Genomic DNA, 18,532 nt, shown 5'->3' on the forward strand with positions numbered 1-18,532 from the left:
ATTATTGAGAGGGATTTTTGACTGCAAGTTTGGCAGCACATCCGGACATCAACCAAACATATTCACGCGATTTCTATAAGAATAGTCTGCGATTGAAAAATCCAAGTTCGATGTAGGCGAGAATGTTTTAAAACTACTTCCCAGCTGACTTCCCACGAAAAAGAGGTCGTAGAAGCACTTTGTGTTTCCAACTTTCGAGCCTGGTTTAACGCGCCCAGAACGTTTTTTTTATTTTGTATTAAACGACAACAACTGAGTGTTATAAATGAGAGTATGGGTTATTGATTTTACAAAACGTATAATGAAAAAGATAATGTTTATATAGATATAACAAAGGATGGGTTGGGTAAACATAATCAATAGGTTGAAAAGGATTAGAGACAATAGATTGAGTTTAATACAAAAAATAGTGAAAACGAAATTCAGAAATATTTTTTGGTCCAAAATAAAACCTAAACCGCATTGAAGATTTATTGTAATACGAAACAAATATCAGATAAAGGAAATAACAAAATGATAAATCATCGGTGGTATCTTAGTCCTGAACTTGTTTGCCTGGCATTGTTTGATCAAACATAGTTCAAACCACCGTAAAGAGCCAAATGCGAAAAATATCTTAACAAAGCAAGTAGAAGATGGAAAAAACCAAAGTAACAAAAGAACAACTGCCGAAATTCCCAGAAAAAGTCTACCAGACGTAATTACAGGGAATACTTACTTGTTGTTTAAGAGATTAAGCATTAACTCCGAATTTCTTGAAAAAGATCCTGCAACTTGACCACAAAACATCAATTAGCAGGAAGGGTAAAGGATGGTAAACAACTTGAAAGTTGTGAACGACATAGCAGAGCAAGGAGTCGAGTTCATCACCAAGTAGTCATTTTACCCAGATATCTCCAAAATCACATTATGTCAGTCCCTTAAATAAATTTAAATATGAACAAAATGTAAATGACATTTGTTTTCATTCCCAAAAATTGATAACATGGGAAGAAATAAAAAATAATTAAAAAAATTAAGTTAGAATGTTTTATTTATAAAAGCATTTAAAACTAGAACATACTTTTTAATGATGGATTCTCTCAAATAAAACGCTTGTCGTTTAATATTGCCACAATTTTTAATTCAAATGCAAGCGTTTTATTTGAGAGATTTAAACATTAAAAATTATTTTCTAGTTTTTAGTGCATTTATAAATAAAACACTGTAACTTATTTTTTTAAAATTTTTTTATTTTTAGCGCATCGACGCACGCGGCCCCATTGTTGAACAGTGGAACCAAAACCAACTGCACTTAGGCCAATTTCCAAATGGGTACATATAAACACCATAATATCGGACATTCTATCATATCTAGAATTTTTTGGAAAGTGGGGTCTAGAAGCATTTTCGATGCCCTTTCCGACAATGCATAGCGCATTGACGCACGCGGCCTCTTTGTTGAACAGTGGAACCAAAGCCAACAGCACATGTTTTTGGTTATTTTGATAGTTCTGACCTTATAATAAAATTTGTGATTCAATTTGTTATCCAATTTTAATTTATGATGTGCTCTCTGAATCGCCCTGTTACTGGTGTGCGTCTTTGCTAAAATTAAATTTTCCAATTTAAATTCCAATTTATTTTCACACACATGATGATGTGCAGCTTTCGTTCAAGGGAGAATATGTGTTTATGGATGTTTTGCAGTCGTCGATTGATTTTAATGTTAGTATTGTAGTTAATTGGTTGTCTCGCAATGGACTCTCAATTAATACACAAAAAACTAAAGTGATGTTCTTCGGGAACGTGCAGGATGATTCAATAAATGTTTCCATTTATAGTACGTCTATAAATGTTGTAAGCTCCATGAAGTGTCTTGGTTTGTTTCTTGATAGTGCTTTAGTGTTCGACGTGCATGTTAATTCTTTAGTGTCCAAGGTAAACTTCATTTTAAGGAAGTTATATTGTTTGGATTTAGTTCTGCCTAAGAACATAAGAATTCAATTGGTTCATGCACTCATAATGCCTCATTTTGTGTATTGTATTGAGGTTTTAGGGGTTTTGTCTTACGAAAGTTAAAACTTCTGTTCAATAAAGTTATGCGCTATGTTTATCATGTTAGATGTCGTGATCATATTTATCCGTATGTTAAAGAGTTCCTTGGTTGCACATTTGCACTCTGTTCCAGAACCTGCAAGAAGCTACTATTTTTTACTACGATAACATTTTTTCCTTTATGTTATCGGAAAAAATATTAAAAATTAGTAGATTCTTGCAGTACTGGAACAGACCATTGATAATTTTGTGAGTATTAGGTCAATGTTATTCTTCTATAAAGTATATAAAATGCAGACACCTTCTACTGTATTAGACCTTTTTACATTTTCCAGATCGAAGAGGAACAAACAAATACTTGTGCCGTGTTTGACTCCATTGTTGGAGAAGTCTTTTCTTGTAAGAGTATCTCGTGTATTTAACACTTTGCTACCAGAGCTTAAGATATTTAATTCCTCTTTAAATTGTTACAAACGAAAGTTATATGAGCATTTTAATAGCAGTGTAATATAAAATTCATGGTTTCTTATGTTAATTTGTTATCGAACTATAATTGCATGGCTGGTTTAAGACTTTTGCTTTAACATTGTATTCATTTGTTAGATTTATTGTTTTAAGAATCAAAACATTGTTAAATTTAAGTTTTTGAGAGTAGTAAATGTATAGTGGTTTTTGGAACCGATCATGGCCCTATGGGCTAGGTTTTTACATGAGCATACACATAGCCCAGAAAGTCTGCGTTCACCTTACTACTTTTCAAAAATGATGCTAAAACTTTAATAAATAGGTAAATGAGATCAGTTTTTCTTTCATAAATATGTTATTGGGACTCTTTACTACCAGAATAAAAAGAAAAATTCCAGAAAATATATTATTATTACGAAGATAACGGTAAAAAAGTGTTACAACTGCTAAATTAGAGCCCCAAAAAGTCTGCGTTCACTTTGAATGTTGCAATAATACCGTTAGTTTTTTTTTGAATTTTTTTGCAGTTTTCTCCCATTTTTAATCAATATTGTCACAACTGGTCATTCTGTGAGGTCGTTTGCACACTTAACTTAAACAAGAATGGAAAACAAGGGCAAAGAAATTGGCATCGATAAATGGAAAATTCTAGGTAAATAATGGAAAAAGGTATCGAAATATTGGCGAAACTGTAGATAGAACATATTAGTCTATACATAGAGTGATAATTAACTATAAACAAATCGGAATTTTGAAGTCAAAGCCCAGATCTGGACGGTCAAAGCTCAGTTTTGGACGGTCAAAAATATTATCAGATCGGGAGGAGAGTAACATAACTAATATAGTTAAAACAAACAGTCCGATAATTACTTCGAAAATTATTGAAAATGTGAAAATGGCATCCAAAAAAAGTATTTGTGCACAAACAGCCAGAAAAATACTGCATAAAGCTGGATATCACGGTATAGTCGCACGGCTAAAGCCGTACATATCACTAGTGAACAGGCAGAAGCGTATTGAATTTGCTAATGAATACATAAACAAGCCTCCAGTATTCCGGAATCAAGTCATATTTTCGGACGAAAGCATGTTCTATATGTTTGCAACAAAAGGACTTCAAACTGTTTGGAGAAAACTCGAACAGCGCCTGAAAAACAAAATCTTGGTTTACACTGTAAAAAATGGCGAGGGTGCTGTTTTGGTTTGGGGGTGTGTAGCAGCTTCTGGAGTGGCCCAACTTGTATTTATTGAATCGACAATGGACAAGTATGGTTACCTAAACATCATGAAGCGCAATTTGAACCAAAATGCAGAAGAACTTGGCTTAGCTACGAAATTTTGGTTGCAACAACATAACGTTACTGCGAGATTGTAAGGTTTTGGCTCCTATATAATGCCCAGATCTGGGTTTTGACGTAAAAATTCTGGTTTGTTTATAGTTAATTATCACTCTATGTATAGACTAATATGTTCTACCTAGAGTTTCGCCAATATTTCGATAGCTTTTTCCATAATTTACCTAGAATTTTCCTTTTATCGATGCCAATTTCTTTGCTCTTGTTTTCCATTCTTGAAATAAATTACTTTTTTAAGTTAAGTGTGCAAGCGACCTCACAGAATGACCAGTTGTGACAATATTGATTAAAAATGGGAGAAAACTTCAAAAAAATTCAAAAATACTAACGGTATTATTGCAACATACAAAGTGAACGCAGACTTTTTGTGGCTCTAATTTAGCAGTTGTAACACTTTTTTACCGTTATCTTCGCAATAATAATATATTTTCTGGAATTTGTCTTTTTATTCTGGTACTAAAGAGTGCCAGTAACATATTTATGAATGAAAAACTAATATCATTTACCTATTTATTAAAGTTTTAGCATCATTTTTGAAAAGTAGTAAGGTGAACGCAGACTTTCTGGGCTATGTGTAAATAAATAATAATAATACAATTTGATAGATAAAAGTTGTGTTCAGAACTTGCAAAATATTTCTACTTGCAGCAGTTTTCCCGTTTAGTGGTAAAAATGCGTTCCCGTACTCCAAAATCTAGCAAGACTTGCACTTCTCTTTAAACAAATATAGCCCCGAATTACACCCTCTTATCCTGTTTTCTGCCGTACAATATTGGCCTAGTAGAAACTAGCAGCATGTCATCTAAATACTAGAGCTGGCATTCGATATTTCCAAAATTAGATATTTTCGATATTTTATTTCAAAAAATCGATAGCTATCGATATTGTCGTTTATTTGTCCTCACCATTAATTTGGAAATAAAAATGGCGGAAATGTCTATACTTTTGTTGACATTTCGCAAAAGTACTTCACAGAAATATAAATAAGAAAAAACAATTGCTTTTATTTAATAGAAAGACACAAATGCTCTGTTCCAGAACCTGCAAGAAGCTACTATTTTTTACTACGATAACATTTTTTCCTTTATGTTATCGGAAAAAATAGTAAAACTTAGTATATTCTTGCAGTTCTGGAACAGACCAAAAAATCAAATTTACTACCCTGAAAAATTTTCCTACGAGCTTACTTTCTCACAGCCACAAGACCGAAAAGCAGCGTAATTTCTATTAATGGCTTTGTTCCTCTACTTTTTTAATAGTAAAAGTAGCAAAAGAGAGAAGTACTCTCTTCTCTCAGAAAACTGTGAAAATTGCTCTCACATAACAAGTTTTGCACAAAAGTAAAGAAACGCAAAAATAGTAGATCTGGCAGCAATGTCAAAAAACAAACAAGGCTGCTTAAAAAAATAACAAAGAAAATAAATTTCACTGTTTTTTATTTCACTGGTTTAAATTTTAATTATTTTATTTCATTTCTTTTAATTGTAAAATAAATGTCAAATCAGCAGTTTGACAGATTTTCAACTTTTTACACAACGAAATTTGTCGAGCAGAAAGTAGTAAAGGAGAAAGCCATTTTGGCTCTATCTCCTCTCTCACTCTCCTAAAAATTGCTTCCAGTTTTACTACTTTTTGGGGTTAAGGAACGCTTTCCGAGTTAAAAATGGTAAAACTTGAAGAAACTTTAACGTAAAGGAACAAAGCTAATATCGATAGAAAAAGGTATCTATCGATTTTGAATTTTAAAAATATAATCGATATTATCGATAGTACCATCGATTTTTTGCCAGCTCTAGTGTGTACCCCACTTAAGTAAGCGGGGTACACACGATCAGTTTTGACTGTCGATTATTCGGAATTATCGATAATTGTCCAACCGTCCAGCAAGCACAAAATATATTTTTTTTTTTTTATTAGTAGTATTTTTTTTATTTGAGTCTTCTTCTTTTCGGTAATAAGTATATACATAGCGAATGGTTGACAAGCTAAAATCTTAGAACTATTGTTGTCTTGTTCTATACTACAGTAAATTAATGAAATTAATGCTACATGCGAAATGTGACAAAGCGTAATGAAAAATAAATAAACAAATTAATAGATGTAAACATAAGGCTTGCTCACGGCCTCAACAGTGACGATCAGAGCAAATTTGTCTGAAATAATAAATAAATATATTAACACTTAAAACTAAATAACAAAATCGAGCTGTTCAATACAATAACAAACAGTGTTTATGTAGTATTAACTAGAAAATAAAAGTTGTAAATATCACAGATAAGGATAATTAGCGATAGCTCATGTTAATTGAGCTGTAAAATATTAACAGTTAAGAAAAGTTGTGCATTTGATTCGAGTAGTTACACTATATATTAACTAGATGGGTTAACTTAAAGAACGTACTATCCTCTATGGGATCCAGGTACTGATGTCTTGTAGAATTGTGGCAGTGTGTAAGTTTCCATATCGTTGTTAAGAGGCTCATTCAGCACACCAACCGGCGATAAGTATTCTGTGTCGTTCCAGGAAGAATATTTTTCCATGTCGTATATTATGGACATTAGTGGGTTTTCGTGTGTGGCTAGCCCTTCTACAAATTTCCGAAGATGATATTGCGCGTACTTACAAAATGGAACAACGTCAGCTGCGTTGTAGATGTAAGTATTTGAAAATTTTTTAATTTCATTTTCATAATGTTTATTGACGCACTTTCTCAGTATCTTCCTTTCTAGAATCTCCAATTCGTTGGCAACTATTGGCGATATAGAAAACCAGATCGGGATTCCGTAGGCTAGGATGGACCTGATTGCCACTTTATACAGGAGAAGTTTGGTTCTCTGCGGTAGGTGTTTGTTATTTAATATATATGAAAACCTCGCTAATATTCCTTTCACTTTCTGCAATGTAGAGCGAACATGCGGATTAAATTTTAGCAGATTATTGAAGTTCACACCAAGATACTTAATGGATGAACAAAATGGTATATCAACTCCATCTAAGGACAATTTCAGTGATTTGCTTTCAGGAACGAAGTATCTTGGGCACTTCCCTGAGGCATTGCGTATGCAAATTGCAGCGGACTTAGATGCGTTGATTTGAATTCCCCAACTCTTGCAATAGTTGTTTATTCTTTGTAGATGTGCAGCGGCAAAATTTAATGCGTTTGCAGGTGAAGGACTATGGGCATAGATGAGACAGTCATCTGCATACAAAATGGCTTGGGACTGACGACCGATGTGTGGAAAATCATGCAAAAATATGTTGAAGAGAAACGGGGCAAGTATACTACCTTGCGGCACACCACTCTTCACATCTCCCGTTGTGGAATTTGTATCTTTAATCTGTACCATGAACTTACGGGTGTTGAAGAAACTTTGCATGATTTTTACAATGAAGGGATCTATACCCAATTGAATCATTTTATATAGAACCCCGATGTGACAGACCGTGTCAAATGCTTTCCCTTAAATAAATTTAAATATGAACAAAATGTAAATGACATTTGTTTTCATTCCCAAAAATTGATAACATGGGAAGAAATAAAAAATAATTAAAAAAATTAAGTTAGAATGTTTTATTTATAAAAGCATTTAAAACTAGAACATACTTTTTAATGATGGATTCTCTCAAATAAAACGCTTGTCGTTTAATATTGCCACAATTTTTAATTCAAATGCAAGCGTTTTATTTGAGAAATTTAAACATTAAAAATTATTTTCTAGTTTTTAGTGCATTTATAAATAAAACACTGTAACTTATTTTTTTAAAATTTTTTTATTTTTAGCGCATCGACGCACGCGGCCCCATTGTTGAACAGTGGAACCAAAACCAACTGCACTTAGGCCAATTTCCAAATGGGTACATATAAACACCATAATATCGGACATTCTATCATATCTAGAATTTTTTGGAAAGTGGGGTCTAGAAGCATTTTCGATGCCCTTTCCGACAATGCATAGCGCATTGACGCACGCGGCCTCTTTGTTGAACAGTGGAACCAAAGCCAACAGCACATGTTTTTGGTTATTTTGATAGTTCTGACCTTATAATAAAATTTGTGATTCAATTTGTTATCCAATTTTAATTTATGATGTGCTCTCTGAATCGCCCTGTTACTGGTGTGCGTCTTTGCTAAAATTAAATTTTCCAATTTAAATTCCAATTTATTTTCACACACATGATGATGTGCAGCTTTCGTTCAAGGGAGAATATGTGTTTATGGATGTTTTGCAGTCGTCGATTGATTTTAATGTTAGTATTGTAGTTAATTGGTTGTCTCGCAATGGACTCTCAATTAATACACAAAAAACTAAAGTGATGTTCTTCGGGAACGTGCAGGATGATTCAATAAATGTTTCCATTTATAGTACGTCTATAAATGTTGTAAGCTCCATGAAGTGTCTTGGTTTGTTTCTTGATAGTGCTTTAGTGTTCGACGTGCATGTTAATTCTTTAGTGTCCAAGGTAAACTTCATTTTAAGGAAGTTATATTGTTTGGATTTAGTTCTGCCTAAGAACATAAGAATTCAATTGGTTCATGCACTCATAATGCCTCATTTTGTGTATTGTATTGAGGTTTTAGGGGTTTTGTCTTACGAAAGTTAAAACTTCTGTTCAATAAAGTTATGCGCTATGTTTATCATGTTAGATGTCGTGATCATATTTATCCGTATGTTAAAGAGTTCCTTGGTTGCACATTTGATAATTTTGTGAGTATTAGGTCAATGTTATTCTTCTATAAAGTATATAAAATGCAGACACCTTCTACTGTATTAGACCTTTTTACATTTTCCAGATCGAAGAGGAACAAACAAATACTTGTGCCGTGTTTGACTCCATTGTTGGAGAAGTCTTTTCTTGTAAGAGTATCTCGTGTATTTAACACTTTGCTACCAGAGCTTAAGATATTTAATTCCTCTTTAAATTGTTACAAACGAAAGTTATATGAGCATTTTAATAGCAGTGTAATATAAAATTCATGGTTTCTTATGTTAATTTGTTATCGAACTATAATTGCATGGCTGGTTTAAGACTTTTGCTTTAACATTGTATTCATTTGTTAGATTTATTGTTTTAAGAATCAAAACATTGTTAAATTTAAGTTTTTGAGAGTAGTAAATGTATAGTGGTTTTTGGAACCGATCATGGCCCTATGGGCTAGGTTTTTACATGAGCATACACATAGCCCAGAAAGTCTGCGTTCACCTTACTACTTTTCAAAAATGATGCTAAAACTTTAATAAATAGGTAAATGAGATCAGTTTTTCTTTCATAAATATGTTATTGGGACTCTTTACTACCAGAATAAAAAGAAAAATTCCAGAAAATATATTATTATTACGAAGATAACGGTAAAAAAGTGTTACAACTGCTAAATTAGAGCCCCAAAAAGTCTGCGTTCACTTTGAATGTTGCAATAATACCGTTAGTTTTTTTTTGAATTTTTTTGCAGTTTTCTCCCATTTTTAATCAATATTGTCACAACTGGTCATTCTGTGAGGTCGTTTGCACACTTAACTTAAACAAGAATGGAAAACAAGGGAAAAGAAATTGGCATCGATAAATGGAAAATTCTAGGTAAATAATGGAAAAAGGTATCGAAATATTGGCGAAACTGTAGATAGAACATATTAGTCTATACATAGAGTGATAATTAACTATAAACAAATCGGAATTTTGAAGTCAAAGCCCAGATCTGGACGGTCAAAGCTCAGTTTTGGACGGTCAAAAATATTATCAGATCGGGAGGAGAGTAACATAACTAATATAGTTAAAACAAACAGTCCGATAATTACTTCGAAAATTATTGAAAATGTGAAAATGGCATCCAAAAAAAGTATTTGTGCACAAACAGCCAGAAAAATACTGCATAAAGCTGGATATCACGGTATAGTCGCACGGCTAAAGCCGTACATATCACTAGTGAACAGGCAGAAGCGTATTGAATTTGCTAATGAATACATAAACAAGCCTCCAGTATTCCGGAATCAAGTCATATTTTCGGACGAAAGCATGTTCTATATGTTTGCAACAAAAGGACTTCAAACTGTTTGGAGAAAACTCGAACAGCGCCTGAAAAACAAAATCTTGGTTTACACTGTAAAAAATGGCGGGGTGCTGTTTTGGTTTGGGGGTGTGTAGCAGCTTCTGGAGTGGCCCAACTTGTATTTATTGAATCGACAATGGACAAGTATGGTTACCTAAACATCATGAAGCGCAATTTGAACCAAAATGCAGAAGAACTTGGCTTAGCTACGAAATTTTGGTTGCAACAACATAACGTTACTGCGAGATTGTAAGGTTTTGGCTCCTATATAATGCCCAGATCTGGGTTTTGACGTAAAAATTCTGGTTTGTTTATAGTTAATTATCACTCTATGTATAGACTAATATGTTCTACCTAGAGTTTCGCCAATATTTCGATAGCTTTTTCCATAATTTACCTAGAATTTTCCTTTTATCGATGCCAATTTCTTTGCTCTTGTTTTCCATTCTTGAAATAAATTACTTTTTTAAGTTAAGTGTGCAAGCGACCTCACAGAATGACCAGTTGTGACAATATTGATTAAAAATGGGAGAAAACTTCAAAAAAATTCAAAAATACTAACGGTATTATTGCAACATACAAAGTGAACGCAGACTTTTTGGGGCTCTAATTTAGCAGTTGTAACACTTTTTTACCGTTATCTTCGCAATAATAATATATTTTCTGGAATTTGTCTTTTTATTCTGGTACTAAAGAGTGCCAGTAACATATTTATGAATGAAAAACTAATATCATTTACCTATTTATTAAAGTTTTAGCATCATTTTTGAAAAGTAGTAAGGTGAACGCAGACTTTCTGGGCTATGTGTAAATAAATAATAATAATACAATTTGATAGATAAAAGTTGTGTTCAGAACTTGCAAAATATTTCTACTTGCAGCAGTTTTCCCGTTTAGTGGTAAAAATGCGTTCCCGTACTCCAAAATCTAGCAAGACTTGCACTTCTCTTTAAACAAATATAGCCCCGAATTACACCCTCTTATCCTGTTTTCTGCCGTACAATATTGGCCTAGTAGAAACTAGCAGCATGTCATCTAAATACTAGAGCTGGCATTCGATATTTCCAAAATTAGATATTTTCGATATTTCATTTCAAAAAATCGATAGCTATCGATATTATCGTTTATTTGTCCTCACCATTAATTTGGAAATAAAAATGGCGGAAATGTCTATACTTTTGTTGACATTTCGCAAAAGTACTTCACAGAAATATAAATAAGAAAAAACAATTGCTTTTATTTAATAGAAAGACACAAATGCTCTGTTCCAGAACCTGCAAGAAGCTACTATTTTTTACTACGATAACATTTTTTCCTTTATGTTATCGGAAAAAATAGTAAAACTTAGTATATTCTTGCAGTTCTGGAACAGACCAAAAAATCAAATTTACTACCCTGAAAAATTTTCCTACGAGCTTACTTTCTCACAGCCACAAGACCGAAAAGCAGCGTAATTTCTATTAATGGCTTTGTTCCTCTACTTTTTTAATAGTAAAAGTAGCAAAAGAGAGAAGTACTCTCTTCTCTCAGAAAACTGTGAAAATTGCTCTCACATAACAAGTTTTGCACAAAAGTAAAGAAACGCAAAAATAGTAGATCTGGCAGCAATGTCAAAAAACAAACAAGGCTGCTTAAAAAAATAACAAAGAAAATAAATTTCACTGTTTTTTATTTCACTGGTTTAAATTTTAATTATTTTATTTCATTTCTTTTAATTGTAAAATAAATGTCAAATCAGCAGTTTGACAGATTTTCAACTTTTTACACAACGAAATTTGTCGAGCAGAAAGTAGTAAAGGAGAAAGCCATTTTGGCTCTATCTCCTCTCTCACTCTCCTAAAAATTGCTTCCAGTTTTACTACTTTTTGGGGTTAAGGAACGCTTTCCGAGTTAAAAATGGTAAAACTTGAAGAAACTTTAACGTAAAGGAACAAAGCTAATATCGATAGAAAAAGGTATCTATCGATTTTGAATTTTAAAAATATAATCGATATTATCGATAGTACCATCGATTTTTTGCCAGCTCTAGTGTGTACTAGAGCTGGCAAACCATCGATATTCCCAACATTAGATATTTTCGATATAATAGTTTAAAATATCGATTACTATCGATATTATCGGTAAGCTGTCAACACCATTAATTTGGAGATGAAAATGGAGGAAATGTCAATGCTTTTCTTGATATTTTGCACAAGTAGTTCACAGAAATGCAAAGGACAATAAAAAATTGCTTTTATCTTATAAAAATATTAAAAAAATACATTTTACCTTTCCGAAAAATATGTACGTGTGACTACGGGCTTGTTTTCTCACACACACAAAACCGAAAAGCAGCGAAATTTCTATTTATTTTAATGAGTTTTGGGTTGGGGGTTTTTGTTCCGATAATATCGATAGGCAAAACTATCTATCGATATTTAATTTTTAAAAAACAATCGATTTTATCGATAGTGCCATCGATTTTTTGCCAGCTCTAGTGTGTACCCCACTTAAGTAAGCGGGGTACACACGATCAGTTTTGACTGTCGATTATTCGGAATTATCGATAATTGTCCAACCGTCCAGCAAGCACAAAATATATATTTTTTTTTTATTAGTAGTATTTTTTTTATTTGAGTCTTCTTCTTTTCGGTAATAAGTATATACATAGCGAATGGTTGACAAGCTAAAATCTTAGAACTATTGTTGTCTTGTTCTATACTACAGTGAATTAATGAAATTAATGCTACATGCGAAATGTGACAAAGCGTAATGAAAAATAAATAAACAAATTAATAGATGTAAACATAAGGCTTGCTCACGGCCTCAACAGTGACGATCAGAGCAAATTTGTCTGAAATAATAAATAAATATATTAACACTTAAAACTAAATAACAAAATCGAGCTGTTCAATACAATAACAAACAGTGTTTATGTAGTATTAACTAGAAAATAAAAGTTGTAAATATCACAGATAAGGATAATTAGCGATAGCTCATGTTAATTGAGCTGTAAAATATTAACAGTTAAGAAAAGTTGTGCATTTGATTCGAGTAGTTACACTATATATTAACTAGATGGGTTAACTTAAAGAACGTACTATCCTCTATGGGATCCAGGTACTGATGTCTTGTAGAATTGTGGCAGTGTGTAATGGGCCGATTCCGTACAGCGAGGCGAGTCATGTCGCGTCGTCTATCGTCTCTGCGACAAAATTTAAAAAATGCACTACGTACAGCGATAGAAAATAATCGTCGATAACAAGTTATTTTTATTTATTTTTTATTTTATTTTTATTCGTTAGTAAAAATGAATGGCGACAGCTAATTTGTTGTCGGTGGAAAATGAACATTACGGCGACAAAATTTGACGTCGTCGTGCGACTTTTGCCATACGTAATGGAAAAATTGCAACTGGCAACGCGACACGACTCGCCTCGCTGTACGGAATCGGCCCATAAGTTTCCATATCGTTGTTAAGAGGCTCATTCAGCACACCAACCGGCGATAAGTATTCTGTGTCGTTCCAGGAAGAATATTTTTCCATGTCGTATATTATGGACATTAGTGGGTTTTCGTGTGTGGCTAGCCCTTCTACAAATTTCCGAAGATGATATTGCGCGTACTTACAAAATGGAACAACGTCAGCTGCGTTGTAGATGTAAGTATTTGAAAATTTTTTAATTTCATTTTCATAATGTTTATTGACGCACTTTCTCAGTATCTTCCTTTCTAGAATCTCCAATTCGTTGGCAACTATTGGCGATATAGAAAACCAGATCGGGATTCCGTAGGCTAGGATGGACCTGATTGCCACTTTATACAGGAGAAGTTTGGTTCTCTGCGGTAGGTGTTTGTTATTTAATATATATGAAAACCTCGCTAATATTCCTTTCACTTTCTGCAATGTAGAGCGAACATGCGGATTAAATTTTAGCAGATTATTGAAGTTCACACCAAGATACTTAATGGATGAACAAAATGGTATATCAACTCCATCTAAGGACAATTTCAGTGATTTGCTTTCAGGAACGAAGTATCTTGGGCACTTCCCTGAGGCATTGCGTATGCAAATTGCAGCGGACTTAGATGCGTTGATTTGAATTCCCCAACTCTTGCAATAGTTGTTTATTCTTTGTAGATGTGCAGCGGCAAAATTTAATGCGTTTGCAGGTGAAGGACTATGGGCATAGATGAGACAGTCATCTGCATACAAAATGGCTTGGGACTGACGACCGATGTGTGGAAAATCATGCAAAAATATGTTGAAGAGAAACGGGGCAAGTATACTACCTTGCGGCACACCACTCTTCACATCTCCCGTTGTGGAATTTGTATCTTTAATCTGTACCATGAACTTACGGGTGTTGAAGAAACTTTGCATGATTTTTACAATGAAGGGATCTATACCCAATTGAATCATTTTATATAGAACCCCGATGTGACAGACCGTGTCAAATGCTTTTTGTATATCCAGGGATATGGCCACGGTACAACTTTTCCTTCTTAGATTTGTCGTTATGTCGTGGTGGAATTTAAGGAGAGCGTGATGAGTGGAATGCCCTCGTTTGAAACCAAATTGGAAATTTGAAATTGCATCAAGAGTAAAACTGTTTTCAATTTTCTCTTTCAGAATCAGTTCCAAGATCTTGCCGATATTTGATAAAAGAGAGATAGGACGGAAACCCTCAACATTGTTACTGCATCCTTTCTTCTTTATGGGTATAATTTTGGCAACTTTCCATTGCGTAGGAAAATATCCATTATTGATGCAGTTATTAAAAATGCAGGTAAGTAGGTTGACTGTGGAATCTGGAAATTTCCTGATGATAAAGTTGGAGACCCCATCAGGACCACAGGATTTCTTTGAGTTTACGTTTACAATAATGTTTCTTATTTTTTCAGGGGTGACAAAATGGTATGTATCTGGATTTTCCAGCGCATTAAAGCACAAAATATTTTGTGGTTGCCTGATGACTGACAAAAGTGAACGGTCAAAACTGATCGTGTGTACAGTCAAAACTGATCGTGTGTACCGCACTTAATTGTACCATGCACTAGAGCTGGCAAAAATAATAATATCGATTATTATTTAAAAATTCAATATTGATAGATAGTTTTGCCTATCGATATATTATCGGAATAAAAACCCCTAACCTGAAATCCATTGAAATAAATAGAAATTTCGCTGCTTTTCGGTTATGTGTGTGTAAGAAAGAAAGTCTGTAGTCACACGTACACATTTTTCGGTAAAATAAAATGTTTTTTTTTTCATTTTTTATAAAATGAAATGAAATGAGTGGCAACGCTATGCTGTGGTAGAAGTGAATTTTTTTGCCTCTTAGTTGGAATTCAGAAAAAGTAATCTATTTAATAAGAGAGTGAATTAAAAGTGCCAAATTTTCATAAAAAAATAGTCGTAACCTCTCAAATATATGAAATTTCGAAGTGACTTTGCTGCAATACACTAATTTAATTAAAGTGAAAAACAAAATTTTTTGCACGCTGCCATTTGTGTTTTTTTGCTGTTTGGAATCACCGAGTCCAGAAATTTCAATTGCGGAGTAGCCGTCGATCTATTGGGATATTGTTGTGTGAAATATTAGTACTGATTAAAATTGAAACTTCACGCCGCCTGCAAAATTTAAAATTCTACGCCGTCAAAATCTTACTACACGCTGTCAAATCTTTTTGCCGGCGTTATTTTTTTTTTATGCCAGCACTGTTCTCCAGCCCAACTAATCAAAAGTAAACAACATCATTTCATCGTCATTTCAATCAAATCGACTATTTTTGTTCATCTGAAATTCTTACCTAAAAAGAAAATAAAAATAAACGAAATGACATATCCTTGCGGTGTATGTGATACTGATACTACGGGGACAAAAAGTATAGAGTGCGGATCTTGTGAATTGTGGTTTCATGCAAGCTGTGAAAAAGTGCCAAAAACATTGTTTGATATGTTGCACAAATACAAAAACGTCAACTATACTTGTGCCAAATGCTTGCAAAATCCGCCTGACAATTCTGATGATTCCTTGAAGACAGAAATGCGTAAACAATTTGCATCTATGAAAGATTCCTTCCAATCTCTTTCTACTGAAATGAAAAATGAAATTGCGGAAGTGCGGACGGATCTGTCGAAAGGGCTACAAGAAATCAAGGAGGACGTTACAAAATGCAAAGAACTTGTTGCTTCGCATGATGTTGCTAATAAAAATCGGTTTATTGAACTTGAACTGCAGAACCATATGTTACACCATAGATTGAATAGAGCTGACATTATAGTAACTGGGCTACCTCAAGATCTGAATAATTTAGATGATATGGTTGTTAATATATGTGCCTTTTTAAACGTTGGCATCGCACCTGAACACATCAACAAAGTCATGTACATAAAAAGGCGTAGATCAATACTGATTAAATTCAACTTTGTAGAGAAGCGTGATCAAGTTATGAATGCCTATTACAAGTCTAAATCACTCAAAGTGGCTGACGTTATTGGAGGATCGGCTGAAACTCGGGTATATTTAAACGACAATCTGTCATACCTGGCCAGTAAACTGCTGAATATTTGCTTGAAGCTTAAGAGAGACAACAAAGTTACAGCTTTCCGTATCATAAATCGTGAAATTCTTAAAGCGCAAATAACCCTCCCCAACCAAGAATCCAAGGAGTTGAATCTACATCAATGTATCGACTTTTTCAAAACCAATTCCATTTCTTTTTGATACTATAATGTCTTTTTTACCTTGATTTCACTCTCTTATGTTTTTTTTTTACCAATATTGTATCTCATATTTCCAATTAAGTGGCTGTGCCACTGTAAATGCATTAATTGTTTCATATTGAAATCGCTTGTTTTGAATTTTTCAACATGATATGTATAGTTCATTTAAATTCGACCCCCCAAACATATGAATATTGTATAAAAATTGATGACTCATAACCTAAATCTTGGTCCTGTAGGCACTGATAATCAAATAATAAAAAGATTAACATCGACTTTTTCCAGAAATCTGAATATTGGCCATGTAAATGCCCAAAGTCTATGTCCGTCTAACTCTAACATGAAATTGGAAGAATTTAAAAACACTTTTAATGATTCCGGCCTAGACATAATTGGAATTTCTGAAACATGGTTTAAACCACACATGTTCTCTAGTTCTCTATCAACTCCCAATTATAATCTGGTTAGAAATGATCGTCCTTCTCGTAGAGGTGGCGGTGTCTGTTTATACATTGCAAAGCATTTAAAGTATAAGGTGGTTTTCAGGGGAACTCGGTATGGTACTTGCGAATCGTTATTTATTGAGATATTTGGAAATAATACTTCGTTCATTGTAGGTGTTGTGTATCTACCAACTGGTGCAATTGATGTTTTCGAAGATCTACATATGGACATATTTGATCGTTACTCTAATATTGTTATCATGGGTGACTTCAATTACAACCTATTTGAACTGGCCAAGTCATATAATTTTCGTACTGTTACTGATAGATGTGGTCTTCACTGTTTGCATAATTCTCTCCCAACTCATTTATGCCTTCGTACGGGAAACAGCTCATTACTTGATTATTTTTTAATCTCTGAACCGTCTTTTAGTGCTCACCATTGTCAATTGCAATATCCGTTCTTTTCCTCTTATCACAGCTTCATATTCTTGTCTGTTGAATTTTCATACCAGTCGAGACAAAATTGGATAGAGTTTAAAGACTACAATAGATTTAGAATTGAAAACTTTATACATCTCATTGAAGAAACTGAGTTGCTTTCTATATTTGATACCAACGATGTTGATCACCAGTTATCTATAGTAAATCACGTCATTAACTTACTCCACACACAAGTTCCTTTAATTAGATGTAATCGTGTTTCTAATGATCATGCTTGGATTAACTCTCCGGAAATAATTCAAGCCAGGAGGCTAAGAGATAGAAGTTACAGTACTTATCTTCGCAATCCTACTGAAGAAAACTGGAAGAATTATACCCGCTTAAGAAATAAGACAAAGTCAAGAATAAGAAAAGCCAGGTTTAAATACGGAAGTGGACTTTTCTCCAATGTGAGTGGTTCCCAGATGTGGTCTAAATTACGGCAGTTGGGCTGTACCAGCAAAGAAAACTCCGCTTGTGAAGAAACTGATGTTGAAAATATTGCAATTGATTTCCTGGACAACATGCGGCCTGCTGACGATATTTCCTTCAATTTTGATGAAGTTGTGGATCGTTCTGACTCTTTTTCATTTCGCTCTGTATCAGAGTGTGAGGTATCTATTGCTCTGAATTCTATAAAATCAAATGCTTTAGGCTGTGACTTGGTTCCTATAAAATTCATTAAACTGATTTTTCCATTTGTCTCTTCTGTTTTGCTACATTTGATCAACACGATTCTTACTACTTCTAAATTTCCTTCTGCTTGGAAGTTGGCTCGGGTGGTACCAATTCCTAAGGATGATCGTGATTCTGCTAATACATTTAGACCAATTTCGGTACTACCGTCCATGTCCAAGATTGTAGAGAAAATTATGAAAGACCAAATACTAGAGCATTACCAACGCCACTCATTTTTCAGTCCGTTTCAGTTTGCTTTTCGCAAACATCATAACACTACCTCGGCTGTACTTGCTATTACAGATTCTGTCAGGCAGCA

The 18,532-nt window shown here is 33.7% G+C and overlaps 2 long non-coding RNA genes across 2 annotated transcripts; both read left to right on the forward strand.

The window, feature by feature from the left end:
- Positions 1–5,918: 5,918 nt before the first annotated feature.
- On the forward strand, positions 5,919–7,285 carry LOC141390729 (uncharacterized). Its single transcript, XR_012409463.1, has 5 exons — positions 5,919–6,307; positions 6,381–6,511; positions 6,572–6,696; positions 6,763–6,834; positions 6,992–7,285. It is a non-coding gene; the product is annotated as an uncharacterized lncRNA (long non-coding RNA).
- Positions 7,286–12,613: 5,328 nt separating this feature from the next.
- LOC141390730 (uncharacterized) lies at positions 12,614–14,811 on the forward strand. Its single transcript, XR_012409464.1, has 7 exons — positions 12,614–13,030; positions 13,410–13,540; positions 13,601–13,725; positions 13,792–13,863; positions 14,021–14,159; positions 14,513–14,669; positions 14,785–14,811. It is a non-coding gene; the product is annotated as an uncharacterized lncRNA (long non-coding RNA).
- The last annotated feature ends 3,721 nt before the right edge of the window (positions 14,812–18,532 follow it).

The sequence above is a fragment of the Musca autumnalis genome, unplaced genomic scaffold, assembly GCF_047663935.1.
Source record: "Musca autumnalis isolate F117 unplaced genomic scaffold, ASM4766393v1 scaffold_1, whole genome shotgun sequence".
Taxonomy (NCBI): Eukaryota; Metazoa; Arthropoda; class Insecta; order Diptera; family Muscidae; genus Musca; species Musca autumnalis.